General features: G+C 34.0%; 1 protein-coding gene across 3 annotated transcripts in view; it reads left to right on the top strand.

Annotated features, from left to right (window-relative positions):
* Positions 1 to 6,621: 6,621 nt before the first annotated feature.
* The window catches only part of SkpA (S-phase kinase associated protein 1 SKP1-related A), a 53,994-nt gene continuing 40,758 nt past the window's right edge, over positions 6,622 to 19,857 (top strand). For 2 of the 3 annotated variants that reach the window (XM_090394647.1, XM_090394646.1), the window contains exon 1: positions 6,622 to 6,838. The gene's annotated coding sequence lies outside the window, so the exon portion shown is untranslated. The remainder of the gene's footprint in view (positions 6,839 to 19,857) is intronic. The other variant, XM_090394645.1, reaches the window with a different exon arrangement.

Raw genomic sequence — 19,857 nt, 5'->3', positions numbered from 1 at the left:
CATATGATTCATACATTGATTACATTTTTTATTATTAAAAATCCTTTTTATTATTATTAAAATTATAAAATTATGATTGCTTATTCTGATTGCATATTTACAAGACATTATTACACATTTACAACAGGTTTAGTTCTGTTTTGTTTTTGTTTGTTTGTTTGTTTGTAACAATGAAATTCTTACCGATTTTTTCTTTTTTTTCTTTTTTTCTGTATACATTATATAAATAAATAAATATATATATATATTATATATATATATATAAAATCAGCTAACGCCTTTTTATTCCCGTATACGGGGAGTAGGCGAGGCCATTTAGCCCTATCTAACTTTGGAGACTGAGTGGGCAGTTCAATCTCCACTGCTGCCAATCAGAGATAGATGGCCCAAGGCTATCACAAATTAAGCGGTACACAGTGAAGAGAGACGGGTCAAATGTGCCGCCATCTCGTGGTCCCTAACCCTAACACAATATATTTAATGTCTGAAATAATCTGGGTTTTATGGTCGATTTTCTTGAGTTTACGGGACGAAAAACCGCTTGCCCGTGCCAGAGATCGACTAACTCGGGAACCGGTTGAAAAAAGGCTTAGAAAAATTTCCTCTATTCACCGACTAGACTCGAAACCAATTAATGTTCATTATTTACTCGGTAGAACTGTATATGAAAAAGGAAATTAAATGACTTTATACCGAGAATGACAAATTTATTGTTAAGATACAACTAGTTTCGTTGAAATACAACTTCTTCAGGTATAATGGGCAAAAAATAAAATTAAAAATAACAGACACACGAAAAAATACATTAACAAATCTAGTATAAAACAAGTACATTTAAAAAAGAATGCATGCTAGAGTTCCAACTGAAGTTGACTACGTGCGTGAGCTGGTATTATCGCGCCAGTACTGGACAGTGGCAATGTGGGCATAAGAAATATTATAGCTAAGGGTGTTATTAATATGAGGCGAATCAAGCGATATTTCTTTTGATTCAGTTATTGTTCTTTCCAGTTCATCATAGCACACATGGATATTAGAGGTTTTTTGCGATTCAACGATGTGTTGGCAGCCATCATCTGCGTTGATGGAGAAGAGAACTTGGCTAGAGAGAGCGCTGGCTCTGGTTCTGTTGCACGAAATGTCTCTTTAATGTTCTTCCATGCGTAAAAGGATGGATTTAGCAGTTTGGCTGTAATATGGTTTGCCACAATCACACAAAATCTTATAGACTCCTGGATACTGAGCAGGAAGATGTTTCATTTTAGGTCTACTTAGTATGGAGCGAAGTTTAGGGAACGTAGTGAATTTCTGAAGCATTTTTACCAGTTTCGGGGAGAGAGAGCTGATGTATGCTAACGAAATAAAACCTCTTGATGGAGAAGAATCTTCAAGAGCAGTTGAGTGGTGGACAGAGAGAAATTTATTAATCTTTTTAAGAGAGAATCCATTGTTAACGAAAGACTTTTTAAGAAAATTGAGTTCATATTCAATTTCTGTTTCATCTGTTAATAAAGATCTGGCACGATGTGCCAGGGTTGAAATAATACCAAACTTTTGTGGAGGGTAGTGATGGGAAGAAACATGACGGTATCTGTCTGTGTGAGTGGGTTTTCTAAAATGGAGATTTTGATGTTCTCAGCGCATCTCGTAAGTTTTAAGTCCAGAAAGGGAAGACATTCGTCGAATTCTAGTTCACAGGTGAAGTTGATTTTCTGATGAAACTTGTTGAGGTGTTCCAGAAAAAAAGGTTGAGGTTGTTGATACCCTGTTCCCAGATGAGAAATAGATCGTCAATGTAACGATACCAAACTTTAGGTTTAAGAGGTGAGGAATTAATAGCTTTTTCTTCAAAATCTTTAAGAAATATGTCAGCAAGAATCGGAGAGAGCGGGCTGCCCATAGCTAAACCTGAGTTTTGTTTATAAATCTTGTTATCGTATTTGAAGTATCCTGAGTTCACACAGTGAGAAAGTAAGCAGAAAAATTTCTTGGATAGTTTCCTCTGGAGAAGGTATAGAACTTCTTGAGTAGGGACATTCGTGAAGAGGAAAACAATATCGAAACTTGCCATTAAATCTGATGTGTTGAGTTTGATGTCTTTAATTTTTGAGACAAAATCAGCTGAATTTTTTACATGAGAAAAGAAAGTACCACAAAGGTTTTTTAAAAACGATGCGAGGTATTTTGAGAGGTTGTAAGTAGGGGAGTTTATGCCTTCAACGATAGGTCTAAGAGGAGAGTTTAATTTATGGATCTTAGGGAATCCATATAACCTAGGGATTAGAGGATGAAACGACCTATGGGAAAGACGGATGTTTCTTGGTAAATCTGAAGTGGTTTTCAGTAAATTGTTGGTCCCATTGTAGAGTTCTTTAGTAGGATAACTATTTCGTTCAGAGTAAGTGTCAGTGTTTAGTAGTTCTAAAATTTTGTTATGATAATCTGATCTATTTAAGATCACAGTAGCATTCCCTTTTTCTGCAGGGAGAATAATGATATCATTATTGTATCTCAAACTTTTAATAGCTGATCTCTCAGAATGAGAAATGTTATCAGAAGGTGGTCTTGCATGATTTATGGTGAAAATAGCTTCCATACGAAGAAGGTTTGCCTCTCTTTAATTGGTAATAGGGATGCTGCTTTTTCTATCCTTGTTAAGAATAGTTCTTTAGGTATTGAAGTAGGAGCTATAACAAAATTGAGACCTTTAGCAAGTACACTTTTTTCTGCCGTTGAAAGTGGATGGGAAGAATTATTAATTACAACTTTTTTTAAATAGGCAGAATTAAGATTGGAAGTGTGACGATCCTGCATACATTTTAGAGAATTGAATTTTCTGATGAGAATAATTTTGTTAGAGTTCTGGATATTAGAAGCTTTTAGAGAGCAGAAATCTTTTAAATTGTTCCAAGATGAAGAGTCTAGAGAAGTAGATAAACGGACTTCAAGAGCGTTCTTCTTAGAAAAATAAGCAGCTAGACTACGTTTTGTATCAAAAATCCATTCCGATAAAAGCTCTAGTTTAGCTCTGTGGAGAAATCTTTGAACTCTGGCGGTTGTAATGTATTCTTTAAAATTAAGAAATCGGGGAATAACAGAATGGAACTTACATCTTTTGAGAAATACTAGCCTGTTAATGAATAATCCAATGGACCTGAAATTTTTCTGATAATCTCTGATAAACAGATGTACTTCCTCTTCATAAATAAATTTAACTAACTAGAACCCGAGAAAGTATAACAAAAACCTTTAATACATCACGACTAGTTTCATCGGTGCTCCGACTTCTTCAGGTGAGAAATAAAGAACATAAGATATAAAAATAACAAGGTAAAAAACGTAGCCTTTCCAGCCTAATAAAAAGTAGAATAGTAACAGTCATATTTGAATAGGTGACCACGTGCTACCGTTGGCATGAGTTGAATGTGTGCGATAACTAATTTTAGAGCGCCAGTACTGGATTACTGCGCTATGGGGATCAGGCAAATTGTAGCTTAGATTGTTGTTCAAATGTGAAGGGTCCAGAACTATTTCTTTTGATTCGATAATTCTTCTTTCGAATTCATCCTTGCATATATATAAATTAGTAGTGCGTTCCCAGTCAACTTGATGTGGCTGTTCTTCAAGGATAGAGTTTGCCGAGAAGAGGACATGACTGGAATGGGCGCTTGCTCATGTTCTACTGTAAGAGATGTCACTTCTATGTTCCTCAAGACTAATTGATTCCAACCCTATCACTCATATACAGTTACCATTTATCAGCTCTCTTACCCCAAAACTAGCTAAGATTTTGAAGAAATTCAACAGACCGATTATACTACTCTGCCAAAACTTTGTTCTTTTCTGAGTCGACCAAAACCAAAACACAACCAACTGCATTTTCCTGGTGTTTATAAAGTTTTGTGCGACTGTGGTCGACCTTATTTTGGCCAGACAGATAAATCTGTTTCACTTTGTTTGTTGTTTACTTTGCGTCGGTTGTTTTTTGTTGATCGTTAGTAGTTTGTCTTTTTTGAGTTGTGTGATATTGTTTGTGAAGGTATGGTTGAATGATTTTGCTAGTTCCTCTTGGTTTGTGTCCTGACCGAAGCTTTTGGTAATAAAATCTTGTGCTGAAGTTTTCTTTTTTCGAGTTACTAATTCGTTCAGTGTAGCCCATGTTTGCTTTATGTTGTGTTTGTATTCCATGAATTTTTGGAAGTAGTAGTGTCTTTTTGCTCTACGAATTTTTTATGTTGGTTGATTTCTTGTGTTTTTGTATAAGGTTTGTAAATGTGTGTTACTGGGTGACTTTTTGAGTTTTTTCCATAGATTTTCTTTTACAGTAATACTATTTATTATGTCGTCCTTTATCCATGGATTGTTGTTTGTTTGTCGCCTCGTTTGTGTAGGCTTTGTTGATTTTTTGTATATTTTTGTGAACTTTAGTTGAAAATTCTCGTATAATGTTACAGGATCGTTTATTTTAAGTAGGCAATTCCAGTCTGTATTTTTTACTTGGTTATTGACAACGCTCTTTAGTATGATCGAGTTTTGTCGACTTTTGTGGAGGTGGGAGGGGGGGTAGGTAACGTAAGAAAACGAAGTTGAGACAAAGTAGTGATCGGCAATTTTGACATTAATTACTAATGATGTATATGTATGGATGAGAACCCATATGTTGATATGATCAATGCATGATTGTGTGTTAGTGAGTTATTGAGTATTTCTTCTCTTGTTGGGAAGTTAATGGTAGGGTTTATGTTATACTGACTTAGTATATCAAGATATGTGTTAGTGGTTGAAGAAGCGTGGTCAAGAGTATTTATGTTAATATCTCCTATTAGGATGAACCTGTGTGTTGTACGGGGTTCGATGGCACTTAGTCATGTTTCTAACTCGTGAAGAAAGCTGAGTGGATTATTATCTGGGGGTCTGTATATGGTTCTTATTGTGTATTTGATATTATTGTGGCTATTTGTGATTTCCAAAATTAGTGTTTCAGCACGTTCGAAATCAGTTTGTTTTTCAGTCACATTGTATATTTCTTTGATAATTGCCACAGTGCCACCTCCTCTTTTGTTTGGTCTACATAAGTTATAGGTTTGGTAATTATTTATGTTGTATGCATAAGTTTCTGTGCCTTTTATTGCAACTTCGGTCAGTATTAGCGCATCTATATTTATTATGGTGTAGTTGAGCTGTGTTATCAATGTAAGGCAGTGTTTTTTCTATACTTCTTACATTTGTGTGTTAGTGTGATAGTGACGTTGGTATTGGTGGAAATGTTGTGTGACCATTTCTTCAAAGAATCAAAAACCTTGAAGTTTATATTTTCTGACTGGATATGTTCGCCTGTGTTTGAGATCTGCATCAAATAGTTTTTAAGTGATTTCTAATCTTGTTCTTAAGGATGTGAAGAGTTATTGCATTACTGTGAATCTGTAGTCCACAGAAACTTGTAGTTTTTCTCTGTTTTTGCCTTTCTTGCTTGGTATAAAAGATTTTTGAAGTATGGAGTCCAGTGTTCCGTTGTATAGATTGGTGTTGGGAGTTTCTTTTCAGTTAGGATCGCTGTTGTCGGGCTTGTTTTCTTGCTTGCTGCAAGAATGGAGTCTCTCAGACTTCTGTTGGTAAAACGAGCGATGATCGGTGGCGGTCTCTCTTTCTTTTTTTTTGTGGGCCTCGGTGAATAGAGGTGATGTCTGTGATTGCGATTTGAATCCCGATTTTGCTGCCGATCAGTTGCATTATGTTGCTTAAGTCTTCTGTATTTCCTTTTGTTATTCCCTCAATTTGAAGTTCTTTTTTCCTTTCTTTTTGTAGCATGTGCTCCATTTGACACTTAAGTGTGTTTACCTCTTTCCGTAGTTCTTCATTCTCGCGCTTGAGTGTTTCAATCGCAATCGTTAATTTTGTCTTTATTTCTCGCACGGTTCCTAACATTTCTTCAGAGGTCTCGTTATTGAACTGTATGTAACGTTCATACTCCTCAAATTTTTTGTTGATTTGTTCCATGTGTGTATTTTGCAAGCGTTTCACCATGCGTTTAAATGAATCAAAGTTATGTGTAATTTTAGGATCAGGAAGCGGCTTACCTTGATGTCCGTCGTTGCTTTTCTTTGGTGTCTGTTCTTTGTTCTTCGTTTTCTCACTGCATTGTAGACATCGCCATTCGGTCCATTTTGCGGCTCCTTTTCTTTCTGCGATCGCTGAACAGTGGAAATGTTGTTGTTTGTTACATCCAGAACAACGCGGCCCGTCCCATTCGTCGCTTAATGGCATATTACACTTGTTAAAGCTCATTGTGCTTGACCTGCGCTGTCGCGGTGACCTTTAGACTTCCTTTCCGTTAGCGACTATAGTACGACTTTTAAAATAATAATAATTATTATTATTATTATTATTATTATTGACTGATATTTAAATTGCTTTGAAGTTCTATGATTTTGGCCTCTTTTTGGATTATGTAATGCTTTGTCTGACAACGCATTTAATGTTGTGTAAGTTTGCCACGTTTTATGGGTGACGTTCGCATGACAAGAATGTCTTAATGTTAGGAGAAACAGTTAATCTGCAAACTAGTTACAATTAATTGGTGATATTATAGCGGAAAGTCTATTAATTTTATCAACATGCCGTATTAGCTATGCCTGGACAATCTCCAGAACGTACCAAAAACAGTACGAAACACGATTTTTACGATATGTTAGAGTTTTATTTTGCATAGTGGCGCTGCTTCACAATATTTCCATTTGGGAAAAGAGTTTTATAAATTGCAACTGTGGATTTTGGATTTTGTTATCGCTTGGTGTTCAGCAACGAAAGCAGAGGACTACGTAATTTTATTTTATATTTCGTAAGTCATTTCGTTTTCTTTCATTTTCTAGAAATATTAGAAGATGAAAAGATTTTGTGATGGTTACTGATCAACAAAATAAAATTAGCATCTAACTTTAACTCGCTTTGAATTTGAAGCGTTTTTCTCCTACATAACTACGATTTAATTATTTAGACGTGCTATGATTGAATGGCTTTTATTTATTTATTCATGTTAGCAAATATGCTATTAAGTAAAGAATGTTAACTGGTCCCTTTAATATGACGCTTCTCATGTGTTGTTTGTATTTTGTTTGCGACTATTACAAATATCGCTGTTTTGATATTAGAATTGTGATTACTATCATCAGCGATGATCGTAATCTTGAATTCTCGTTTTTTTAGAAGTTTTGAACCAAAATCATTTCAAGACCAGTTAAGATTATATTGCATTCTGATGGTAAATTAGTCCTCTTGCTAGCACGTATGTGTAGTCTTAACACCCTTCCAAAATGCTGTCTTTTTTTTTTTTTTTGTATTGACTACAGGTAGAAAGAAACCCCATTACTCTTAAAGGGGATTAAATGGCTTCGACTCTCTAATTGTGTACTGTTGCGCACATAAGATCAAATGTGTTTGTGGATTTAGGAGGGGGGGCGAGGGGCGTTGTGTATAACTTCTGTTATATTTGTTCTCCTAGTTCGCAGGTTGTATTGCATCTCTTCTCTCCAGCTGTCATGCAGTAGTTACGGATTTGATTATTGGTCGGATTTTTGTAACCCTAATTTTAGGTAGTAGATAAATTTCCTTCAGTATTTCAGCTTTGATCTCAAGTGGCTTGAAAAAGCACTGAGCAGTATTTCTGTATTGTCTCTACTAATTAGCCCACTCGTGTTACATTTGATAGGTGTGCAGTCTTTCATGAGTGTATGTTTATTGCATATATCCCTGTTAATATATAAGATTTTTGCAACTTGCTGAATCATAATCATATTTCAGAATAACTGAGTAGTCAGCCTTTCAAATGATATGCTGTTTCACTGCTTCTAGTTTATCATCAGCTATATTCTCATGATTTCAAAAAATATAGTGTGGTATTACTACTTTGAAGGCTGTTTATAATGAATACAAAGAAAGAAATCACAATAGCAGGGCAAGGTAATATATTAGTATGACTATTGCTTAATGGTGTGATAGTTTTGATGCAGAAAGGTGATGAAATTAGCATGAAATTGCAATTTTTCACTTTTGTAGTCGGTATGGAAGGGGAAAAAAATTGCTAGAGGAAGTGGGATTAGTTCACACCTCTAAACTACACCCACCTTCTCATTGATATTTGGTTTCCATCTGTCCTTAAATGGATAATGTTCTACCTAAAGGGCCACCATCATTCTTCCTCTACCATCTTTTTAAGAACATAAGAAAACATACAGCTTTTTAAGAACATAGAAACCTTAGGGAAAAAAATTACGCACAGTAGATGTCATCAGAACTTCAAAACTAGTCCAGTTGTTGGGTTTCTGTATGCCAAAAAAAATCTTCCTTCTACTTCCAGAAGGATGTCACAGAACAATAATTTTTCTGTGATCTAGTTCAGGAGTGAATTTTATGTTTGGGTGAATTTTGTTTTATAAAAGCATTACAGGACAGAGCTTACATTTCCAGTATGTCAGAAGAAAGGAGACTCCTGTTACTAGAGGCATAATCCTGCCCTCTATGGGTGTGAATTGAAGATTAATAAAATTCTTGATGTACCCAACAACTATTTGAAATAGAATTTCAACAAATTTTTAATGTATTTTTTATCTCACTCGCACACATCACAAGACCTATAGCAAATCAATGCCATGTGTTGGTGAGAAGATTAAGAAATGAATCTGTTTAATAATATATATTGTCTGACTACAGATGCGAGACTCCAACACTTCTGCATATGGCAGCAGTGTTTGGGTAAATTCTTCACTGCAATATGGGTAAATTGTTCACTGTAGTATGGCATTACCTGTTGGGGCAGAGACTATTATAACAATCTGCTTCCATTAATAAGAATACAAACCAGAATAATTAGAGCCATAATTACTACCAACTTTGCACACTCAACCAATGATCTGTATATCGTTCATAATATTCTACCATTTCAGAAACTCTCTGATTGTCTGTTATGTAAAAAGAAACACCGAAAGTTTCTTGGTATATAATGTAGACTATGGATTGTGCTGTGGTCGAAACACACTGGAAGTGCCTAAGGCTAACAAAGAAATTTTTCATAAATCTTTAGAGTATATTGCAACGAGTAGCTATAATAAACTTCTGAATGAAATTAAATCTATAGCCTCAGAATATGTATTCAGAAAAAGATTGAGAAACTACCTTATGAGATTAAAGAATGTTGACAATTATTTTAAATGTGTAGTATGAGATCATTATAATTCATATATCATAACCAATTAAGATATTGATTTACAAATTGGTTCATTCAATTAGGTATTAAAATATCAACATGCACACTATTATAACTGGTAAGGGAGCCAGCCCTCTTAGAAGTGGTCCCTGGACTCTTTGTCTGTTTTGAGCCAATTACTTTTCTAGTAACCAGTATGGCTATGGCCCTTCATCAATTGCATCATTCTTGGGACTGGTAGCTCAGCAGCAATTTCTTCCATTCTGCTCTGTCATTGGCTTTCTTCTTAACCTCCTGGTAACTCCTCAAACCCTTGCAGTCTTTGACTTGGTCAAGTAAGTTTTTCCTTGGTCTGCCTCTTCTTCTTTTCCCCTCTATTTTGCCTTCAGTTATTCTTTTCACACATCTATCATGTCAAAGTATATGTCCAAACCACCTATCCATTCTAATTTTGATCAGTTTTATTAGTTCTTGTTTTGTTCATCTCTCTCAGGACTTTTTTGTTCATGCGACGCCAGCACCACATTTCAAAAGCCTCTAATCTTCTCTGCTTTGAATCCAGGTTTCACATCCATACAGTGCAATGCTCCATGTCAATGTCTTTACTAATTTTTTTTTTTTTTTTCAATTGTAGGTTGAGGTTTCTTGTTAAAATGCTTTTTATCTTAGAGAATTGGGCTTTTGTGTTTATTCTTGATCTTATGTCTTCTCTTGTTCTGCCATCTTCTGTTATTAGGCTTCCTAAATATTTAAAGCTTTTCACTTGGTTTGTTTGTTTCCTGCTGATGTCTATATGCTCTGTATTGATAGGGATTTTGCCTGTAACAATGATTTTAGTCTTATCTGTGTTGATTTTCATTTTATATTTTTCAAGGTTATTTAGTAATTTTAGCATTGTTTTTAACGTTCTTCTGCTTTCTGCTACAAGAGCTATGTCATCAGCAAATCTATACACATGACTTGCTCACCATTTATCTTTATGCCACTATTTATTTTATCTTTAGTTTCCTGAATGGCCTTTCAATATAAATTAAATGAAAGTTGTGGAAGTATATATCCTTGTCTTACTCCACTCTTGATATTTATTTTCTCCTTATCTTTTGATTTTTGTAAATTTGATAAATTTTTTTTCCTATCCCTCAAATCTATGCTGATATTAGACATTATAGGAGTATTTGCTGGTTTACTTTATCAAATGTTTTCTCTAAATCAAGGAAGCAAATGTAAGTATTTTGACTAAGATCTAATTTTCTTTCTATTGTTCTTAAACAAAGTATTGCCTCTCTTGTTCCTTTACTTTTTCTGAATTCAAATCTGTCTTCATCCAATAGACAATCTATTTTTGAATAAATTCTATTTTGAATTGCTGTTAGCAGAATTTTGCTAACATATGAGATTAAAGCCTATTGTTCTAAATTGGCTGCATTTGTGTGAATTATTCTTTTTTGGTATTATGGTTGATTTCATAAACTCCTTTTTGGTATTTCTCCTCTATCATAGATTTGGGCTATTAATTGATAGAATAAGGTTTTTGTCTCATCACCTAGATTTTGTAGCAGTTCTATAAGAATATTGTCTACACTTGGATTTTTTCCCTTACTCATCTTGGACAGTGCTTTATCAAATTCTTCTTACATTATTGGGGGTCCTAGATTATCTTCATTTTGATTTTCTATGCTGATATCAACATCAGGTTTGTTGCCATTATAGAGATTTTCAAGATAATTCTTCCATTCCATTAATATATCCTCCTCAGATTCTATTAGTAATTTTCCATTTTAATCTGATGGCATTGTTTTTGCTGTTCTTATCAAATTTGAAAGTCAGTTTGTTAATTTCATTATAGGCTTTCTGTTTTCTTTTTTAAATAATTCATCTATGTTATTACACTGTTCTTCTAGGTATTATTTTTTGGCTTGTCTGCATTTTCTTATAATTTGATTTTTAAGATATTTGTATTTGGCCACATCTTCTTTAACAGCATTTTTATATTTTCTTCTTTCATCCATAAGGCCAAGTATTTCACCTGTTATCCAATTTTTTCTTTCTCTGCATTTTTCAATAATTGATTTGATGAATTTGTAATTTACTCTTTAATCATACAGCCCTTGGTTACACATATTTGCATTAACTAACTTGCATTACTCTAAACCAGTTACTTATAACTATGAAACCATTCGAAATATATAATTCTACTTGCATATGAGAACATTTTATTAACCATAATAAAATAATAGCCAAAATAAGTTAGTACCAACAGAATATGATAGTAATACTTGAATTTTATTTTGTAACATTGTACTGTACATCGAATTGTATTGTGAAATATTGTCATAATTATAAAAGTTGTTGAATAGTATAATTTGTATACATGAGGTGAATAATAAAAACTGTTACAATTCTAGTTTTTAAAGTGGTAACTATTTTGCTTGTATAACAGTTGGAAAATTTTATGTATATAAGATTTCATGTGTTGATGACTAATTCATACATCACTTTATTCCTTTCTCCCCTTCAACATGAATTGACTTCTTGGCACTGTGCCAGCCAAGGTTCTTGTATCTGTGGTCTGACTATATATATACCTTTTTTCTGGTGTATAAGACACGCCCAAGAAATTTAATACAATTTTTCTGAAAAAAAACCTAAACTTTATGATTTAAAAAAAAAAATGGATAAAATAATAGGTAATTTTTAATTGTAAACTGACCTTTCTGAAAACCTTTCAGAAACCTGCAAAACCCATGTCACTGTCATCTGACTCTTCTCTATTATCATTAATTTCTTATAATATAGAAATAATTTTGTCTTCATTTTTTTTGGCATTTTTTGACTGGTTTTTGTACACATACAAAGTCCACTGCGTTTCATGAAACGGTAACACCATGATGCACCCCATTCACCTTTAAAATCTTCAATGTTACGCTCATAGGCTACTTTGACTGCGTGTGTACAAATCATTTTTGTTGAAATGGCAATGCCATTTTGCTGATTTTCTTGCACCCATTTCAAAACTTTGGTCTCTAGTTCTGGCCACTTCGCAATTTTTCCACATTCCACGCGCTTTTCTTTACACAAATTGTACAAAATCTCCTGACCACACCAAGTTCTTGGCCAATGACGTGCCAGAAGTCACATGGAGGTCACGCATAGATTTTCATTGCACCATTAACCGCCTACAAAGATCTTGGAACATAAAAGGGAGTGCGTATGACTTTGAAAAGAGGAAACAATCTTTACCTTCATTATATAAGATGCACCCCATTTTTAAGATGAATTTTTAAGGTAAAAAAGTGCGTCTTATACACCAGAAAATACGGTGTGTATATACACATGCACACACCTGAATGTTTTCTTTGGAGAAGGTAGAGTGAGAGACTTCCAAAGAACAGAAGTCGATGGAATGAAAGGAGGTAGTGAAGTTTGTTTTTGAGTTTTGAGGACTGTACAAAGATATTGGCTGTCAGTGGCTCTTGTTCTAATAATTTTAGAGGAAAGTAAAGGTACAATAGTGGGCAGATCACTGTTCATGAAAGTAACTGTAGAAGAGGCACAAGGCAAAAACTGAGTCTCTGTGAGAGAGATCAGTAATCAACCAGGTTGCCCTCTTCTGGATAGAATCAAGTAATCTTAGAATTTTGTTAGTTAAATGCATTTATATTATTTTACATCAAGATTGTTACAAAGTTGCAACATTGCTTCATGATTACAATGTCAAAGTGGCTTTTTGCTGCTGCGAATGTATAAGATATAAAGGTTCTCAATCCACCTAAGCGTCCATATCCTCCTATAACAAAAAAAAAGTATATAAAATTCATTGTATCTTTTGTGGTATTCATTATGTAAGCAAGACAGGATAGTCTGGAGAGATAGCCATAGTCTAAACATATCTCTCTCTCTCTCTCTCTCTTCCCACACACAGACCAAAGTTTGATCCTACACCAAAAGAAATATTAATCAAAAATCTAAACCAAAGAACTGGGATATGACATGTTGCATTCATGTTCTGTGGCCTAACAACTAGTATTGTTCCATCACTTACAAATTAATACATTTTTCTGGTCACTTTGTTTATATTTATATATACTAGTTTATATAAATATAAATAAATAACATATTTATATTTACATATTACAATAAATAACAAGTTTATATAAATAACATCTGCTTTTTGTAATTAATTTTTTGCCTTTTTTATACAAGTCTTGTATGCTTTATGATGCAAGTCTGATTTATGTAACTCGTCAGGTTATGTTTATTTTAATAAACCTGTTTAGAAACATTGAAGTCTCACTTGCTCTCTTCCTTAAGAGAGCATTTATCATTTTGCAATAGTGATCCTTTGGATGGAAAAAAAACTCGAATCAAATCTAGGATTTGATGGCAGGTTAGGAAAAAACTGGTCTTGTTGACTGAGTGGTTAGCATGCCCACTCTGCAACCAACAGGTTGTAGGTTCAAATTCCACTGGGGGCAGATGTTTTTGATTGCCTTTATGTGGAAGATGAATTTCATTGCCTGGTGTGAGACCACTGTTTTGCTTATTGGAGACCAGAAGTGGCTTAAAGTTCCATGATTGGTCTTTAGAACAGGGTGGCTAGACTATATAAAAACAAATAAATTACAAAAGATATGAAATTGATAAAAAATGGCAAAAATCCTTAGGCTACCCACTGTGCAAAATGTACTATAGGTTTCTAATGACCTTTTGTGGATGGGAACCACACACACACACACACACACACACACACACACACAACCACACAACCACACAACCTGTACAAGTGTCAGCCAGCATGTGGTGGTTGGGTTTTTTGAACTTTCTGGAAATTGATTTCTTGTCCAGTTTGCCTTCAAAACAGACACACTGACCTCATACCCTTACCTTACTTGCTTCAGCCATAGCTCCAGTCTACTTTCAAGTTGCTTAGTTGGCAGCTAGGAAGACCAACAACTATTAAGTAGGAAGGTTACTTCCAGATACTAATAGTTTTCCAATATCAAAATCCCTACAGCCATAACAGGTTTCCTTATATCATAAAAGTTGTGTTGTGGCTCTTTGTATGTAACACAATGTTCCTTGTAAGCTTAGTTATTTCTAGTCTACTTCATCACAACCAGTACTACCAAACTGGTAATTAAGTGGCCCTGATAATTAGAAACTATATAGCATATGTCAGTTTGCTCTGCCTTTTGTTGGCCTCTGAAGAACAAATGGTTGATCCTGAGTTAATGATGTTACCATTTTTTGGACAGACAAGCTTACTAATTGGATATATCATGGGAATAACTTTGCATCTACATGGATTGTTGGATACTATACCATGTTATGAGTACATCTTCAGCCTTGTTTAATAGCTTTTCTATAGATCTTTCTTATTGCAAATTTCCAAAGGCTTACTTGACATTCCACACTGTAAGTAATTTCTTCTCTCAAACTTATGTAACTCTTAATTGCTTTGAACTCTTATGTACACTGACTCGGAGTAATCATGGCATGCATATGCATTCATTTGATTATGTGGATAAGTTATGCATTTTTAAATCAGATGGCGCGGATGAAGTCAGACTTCAATGTAGAGTTAATCTTCAGTAAGGTATCAGTGGCATGAGGGTGAAAGTAGTGAGAATGCAATGGAGAAAGAGACATTTTGTGTGGTAAAGAAAGATAATGCAAATGAGCAGATTTCATGCACAGTGTAGATTGGTAAGGAAGTGGAAGAAGACAAATGCAGAATGATATAGAAATGAAGGCTGAGTAATAGCAGTTTGAGATATAAGCACAAGTTAGGATACTAGAAATGAATTTAAGTTTAAATAAATTAAGGTGAGTATAAATAGATTGTCCTTGAAAGCATAAGTAGTGTTGTATGGGGATTCCATGCCAAAAGATCTGAAAACAGAGCAGGTGTTGAAGATGCATTTTAAGGAAGGATGATAGCGACTAAGGGTGTGGAGAGCAAAGGAAGTGCAGAATTCATTGTGCTGGTAGGAACCAAAGATTTGCAATGAAGTGGGAATGAGGTAGCACCTGATTTCAATGTTGTTACTCATTGAAGAGTGAGAATGTTGAGTTACCATAGTATGATAGTAGGAGCTTAAGAAGAGTAATTATGAATGGTTTGTTTTATTGGTACAAAAATTATAATCATACTGCACCAAGACAAAAGTTTGCAGTAGTACACAGCATTTACAGAAAGTTACAAAAAAATTAAGGAAAAAGAGTATTTACACAGACAATGACAAAGGCAGTCAAAAATACATTAGTAAATAAACTAAAGATATATGCTAAATGTACAAAGTTGTTACACTGTCTTCATATAAATAAAATGACAGCAAAAGTTACAGCTGCACATAAGGTCAGAGGCCACAGTGGCACACAAAAATAGTCAAATTACATTAGCACATGAAAAATATGTATAAAAATGTAAAAGTTAAACAAAATTATCTATGCATGAATAAAATTTCAGCAAGGGTTACAACAGTGTCTGGTCAGGTGTCATCTCTTTCCAGGAGATTGACTATCATGAGCTTCCATGTACAGTTTTGTGCTTCTCTCTTTTATTCTTCATAAGATTATAAAAGGTCCAGTCCTTAATATTTTTCACCCAATCTGTTCTTTGTCTTCCTCTTTTTCCTTGTATCATTCCTTTCTAAAAGTGCTTTTTGTATAGATTCGTACCTTTTTTAGAATGTGACCAAGGTAGGTGGTTTTCTTAATGGTTTTCATCAGTCCTGTCATCTCTAATTCTATTTTTTTGGCAGTCCTTTTGGCAGGATTCTTCTGAGCATCCACATTTCAAAGGCTTTCAGTTTATTTTCACAATATTTTGATAGTCTAGGTTTCTGCTCTGTATAGCAATATTGACCCTCCATAGCATTTGGACAGCCTAATTCTTGTTTTTGTGTCAATTTCCTTGAGGTCAATGTTTTTCATGCTAATGAAGGTTGATCTAGTAATTTCTATCCTTCTTAATAATTCTGTATCACACTTCAATTCCCTGTAATTAGTTGACTCGAATCTTCCTTTCCAGGCTTATATGCCAAGTGGCCTGTTCTGGATTCATTCCATCTTTTTAAGGGTCTTCCTTTGCATCGGGTACCTTTTTGGGTGGTAATTAAGAATTTGTTTAGGTATTCTGTTTCTGTTCATTCTCAGTATGTGTTCTTTCCATTTTTCTCTATAGCAAAACTTTCATTTAGGGAGTTTGTAATTCCAACTTTATTTCTGATTTTGCTGCTTTTCATTTTGTCCATTGTTATGATTCCTTAAGTTCTGTGCAGAAATTTCATTTTGGATGATTCAGTTCTTCTTTCATCTGCTTTTTTTACATATCTCACTGCCATAAAGTAAGACAGGTTTAGATACTATTATTGTAGATTCTTATTTGTGTGTTTCTGTACATAATTTGGTTTAAAAATTTTATGCCTGCCTGTCACTTTTCAAGTTTGATAGCTTTGGTTCTATATCAGCTTCATTTTCATATGACATTATGCATCCTAAGTATTTGAATGTATTTATTTGCTTTATTATTTTGTTTATTACTATTGCTTCTTATTGGATTAGCACTTTTGAAGGCCATGAGTTTTTTCTGATATTTCCATACCATATATTTTCATCAGGTTAATTAGATTGCATAATTTATTTTTGTAGTTTATCTTCATTGTTTCCAAGGGTTATTTGGTCATCAGCAAAAAAGTAGAGTAGCTAATCTGTTATGGTTTATCTGGAATCCTTCTACATTTAGTTATCTTCAATTCTTTTATGATTTTATCTATCCTATCCTTATCTGTCTAGGACAGGTTGAGTCCCCTCCTAATGAGGGGTTACTGGCATATTAATGCAGCCAGATCGCTGCCACTCTGCTGCATCCCCTAAGGGCAATATTCATGACTGTATGTGTTCATGGGGCCAGTTTGCCTGCTTGTGGGATAAAAACCCTGCTGTCCACACCCAAACCTACTAACTTGGCTATGGCTGAGGAAGATCATGAAGCTCCTCAAGTTGTCGATGGGAATTGAACGTAGGGCACTCCTGCCCCAGGCATATGGTTGTGAAGCACATGGCCACTAGGCTAACCGTACGGACATTTCTTTCTTTTTTTTAATTAAATAAAACTGAGAGGGCAACCCTGATGCACTCTATTTATTGGTTTCTGCTTGATGTTAAATTATTGTACTTGACAGAGATTTTATCTTGATATATTAAATAAGGCTCTAAAGAGTTGGTTTGGTAATTCATATTCTTCCAGGATTTCCCATAGTGGTGTAATATGAGAGCTGTGCATGTTTCTCTGTTCATTACTGTTTTTCAATTAGTAATTTTAGCATAAATGCAGTCTATGCAAGACCTGCCTTTTCTGAATCCATTTTGTTCTATTAATTTTGGGTCTACTATGTTTAAGTTTATATGCTAAGATTTTTGCATATATTTTATAACAGGTATTAAGTAAGCTGATGCCACAAGAATTGTTACTATCAGATTTTTCTCCTTTTTGAAGAGGATAACTTGCTTTTGTGGGCATTTTTTCTTTTCCAAATCAAAAGTCAAGTAACCTGTGTGAGAATTAAAGTCCTGCATATTTGATAAGTTCCAAGTTTATGTTGTCTTTTCTGGAGCCTTTCCTGTTTTGCTTTGTGTTAATGCTTCTGTTAATTCTTCTAGAGCAATGATTTCCTTGTCAGATGTTTACAAAGGGTGGTTTTCTGTTTTGAACGTTCATCATACCACAGAGCTTGGTAGTAATTTTGTCATGTTTATATTTAATGGTATCTGCTTTTTCTCTAGTTTCATTATTTTGATCTTAAAGGATTTTGTGTTAGGTGTTTTGAGTGTACAGTCTAATTTTGTTACAAAATTGTTCCATTTGTTTATTCTCCTGCATGCTGCTTTTGCTATTGCTTTTTTTCTGCTGTATTTGATTTTAAATTCTATTGACTTCAGGTTGAGCCAATTTTTATGCTTTTTCTTTTCATTCAATAATGAATTTAATTCGGTCATCCCGGTCTAAGGCCTTTTTCTTTGTTCCTAACTTTCTTTTGCAGCTTTTGTCATTATGATTTTTAGGTTTGACCATTCTATGTTCTGATTTTTGTTTATTTATCATCCAGTTCTTTATTCTTTTTTGGTACATCTCTTTTACTATTGTCATCTAGAAGTCTAACTTTTGAAGGATTCCAAATTTCTGTTTTCCTTATACATTTTTGTTTTCCATTTTGATTCCCATTTAATTTTTCCAATTAAAAGGTAATGATCTGATTCTATTTCAGATCCCCTGTATACTCTTGTATCTATTATCATTTTTGACAATTTTGATATTGCTGATTATGTAATCAATGCTTCTCTTGCTTCCTAGATGTATCTATGGATGTCTGTTTGAAGGTGTTTGTTATTTTAAGGTTATTGCTTATAGTAAAATCTTGATCTATTTCCATTCCTGTTACATTTAAGTTCTCCTATAGGTCCTATGTTTGGTTTATTGCCAATTCTTGTTTAAGATTGCCTATTACCAAGATGTGAACCTTTTTAGGATTGGTCTTATTTAAAATTTTTTGCAGTCATGTGCAAAAGTTTTCTGAGGTCTCTTTTCCTTCAAGTGTCTAAGTTCCAATTACTGTCATATAGCCTCTATTTTAATTCTCATTTCTATTATTCTATTGCTCCGAAAGTAATGGATTATATTGTTCCTAAGAGATTTATCTATAAAATCATTACACCAGATTTAACTCTTCTGCTTTTATCCCACTGTATATAATTTTCAGTTTGATCTGTTTCTCTGCTTTTTTTAGATTCTGTAATTACTGCTATTTTTACATTTCTTTCGTCCAATGCTTGGTCTATTTCTATATTGTGGTGGATACTCTTCAAATTCCAGGTAGCTATATTCCAGACAGGGAATATATATCCCTTAAAATATATCTACTTCAAATAAAGTATTTAGTTTTTTCTTGATATTTAAATCGGGTATTTTCTCTTGTTACCAGCATAGTTTTGGTTTAAGTCCATATTTTTCAATTAGTTTCAGCGTCTTGTAGTAGGTTTTGAGGATCTTTATTTTCAGCCAGCAGTACTATCATGTGTATATCTTAAGTTCTTTATATTTCTGCCTCTTATGCAGATTCCTTTGCCAGCAAAGGTTGGTCGATTGGTAGAGCCTCTGCTACTAATGGCTTACACAAAAAGTTAAGCAAGTTTGAGCACAATTAGTAGTTAGACAGGATCAATCATTTGATGCTGTTGGCACACTCTCCCTCGATGAGTTTTTGGACTTCCTGGAGATGTCACATAATAATTGCTGGAAGATATTTTCAGTATAGTGGTTAAACAATACAAGAGAAAGAACATAGCCTTGTTTGACACCCTTCTATACTGGGAATTCCTCAGATTTCTCCTGATATTTTTGAGGCAGTTTGCTCTCAATATAGATTTTAGTGATCTGGTATCTTTATCATCTACTGCTAATTTTTTGATGCATTTTATAAGTTCATGTTCTATATTGTCAAAGGCCTTTGTGTAATCAATGAAACACTTCTTTCTGCTTCTCCAGATATCTTTCTATAGTAGTTCTAAGGGTGTTCTGAAAAGTTCTCTGCCTAACAATGAAAAAACAAAATTATAATTTCAAAATTATTTTTTTCAACATAATCTCCCTTAAGATT

The sequence above is a fragment of the Typopeltis vanoorti genome, chromosome 6, assembly GCF_054136105.1.
Source record: "Typopeltis vanoorti isolate ZY-2024b chromosome 6, IOZ_Tvanoo_1.0, whole genome shotgun sequence".
NCBI lineage: Eukaryota > Metazoa > Arthropoda > Arachnida > Uropygi > Thelyphonidae > Typopeltis > Typopeltis vanoorti.
The sequence above is the reverse complement of the archived record's forward strand: the minus strand, read 5'-3'. Positions and strand labels throughout refer to the sequence as shown.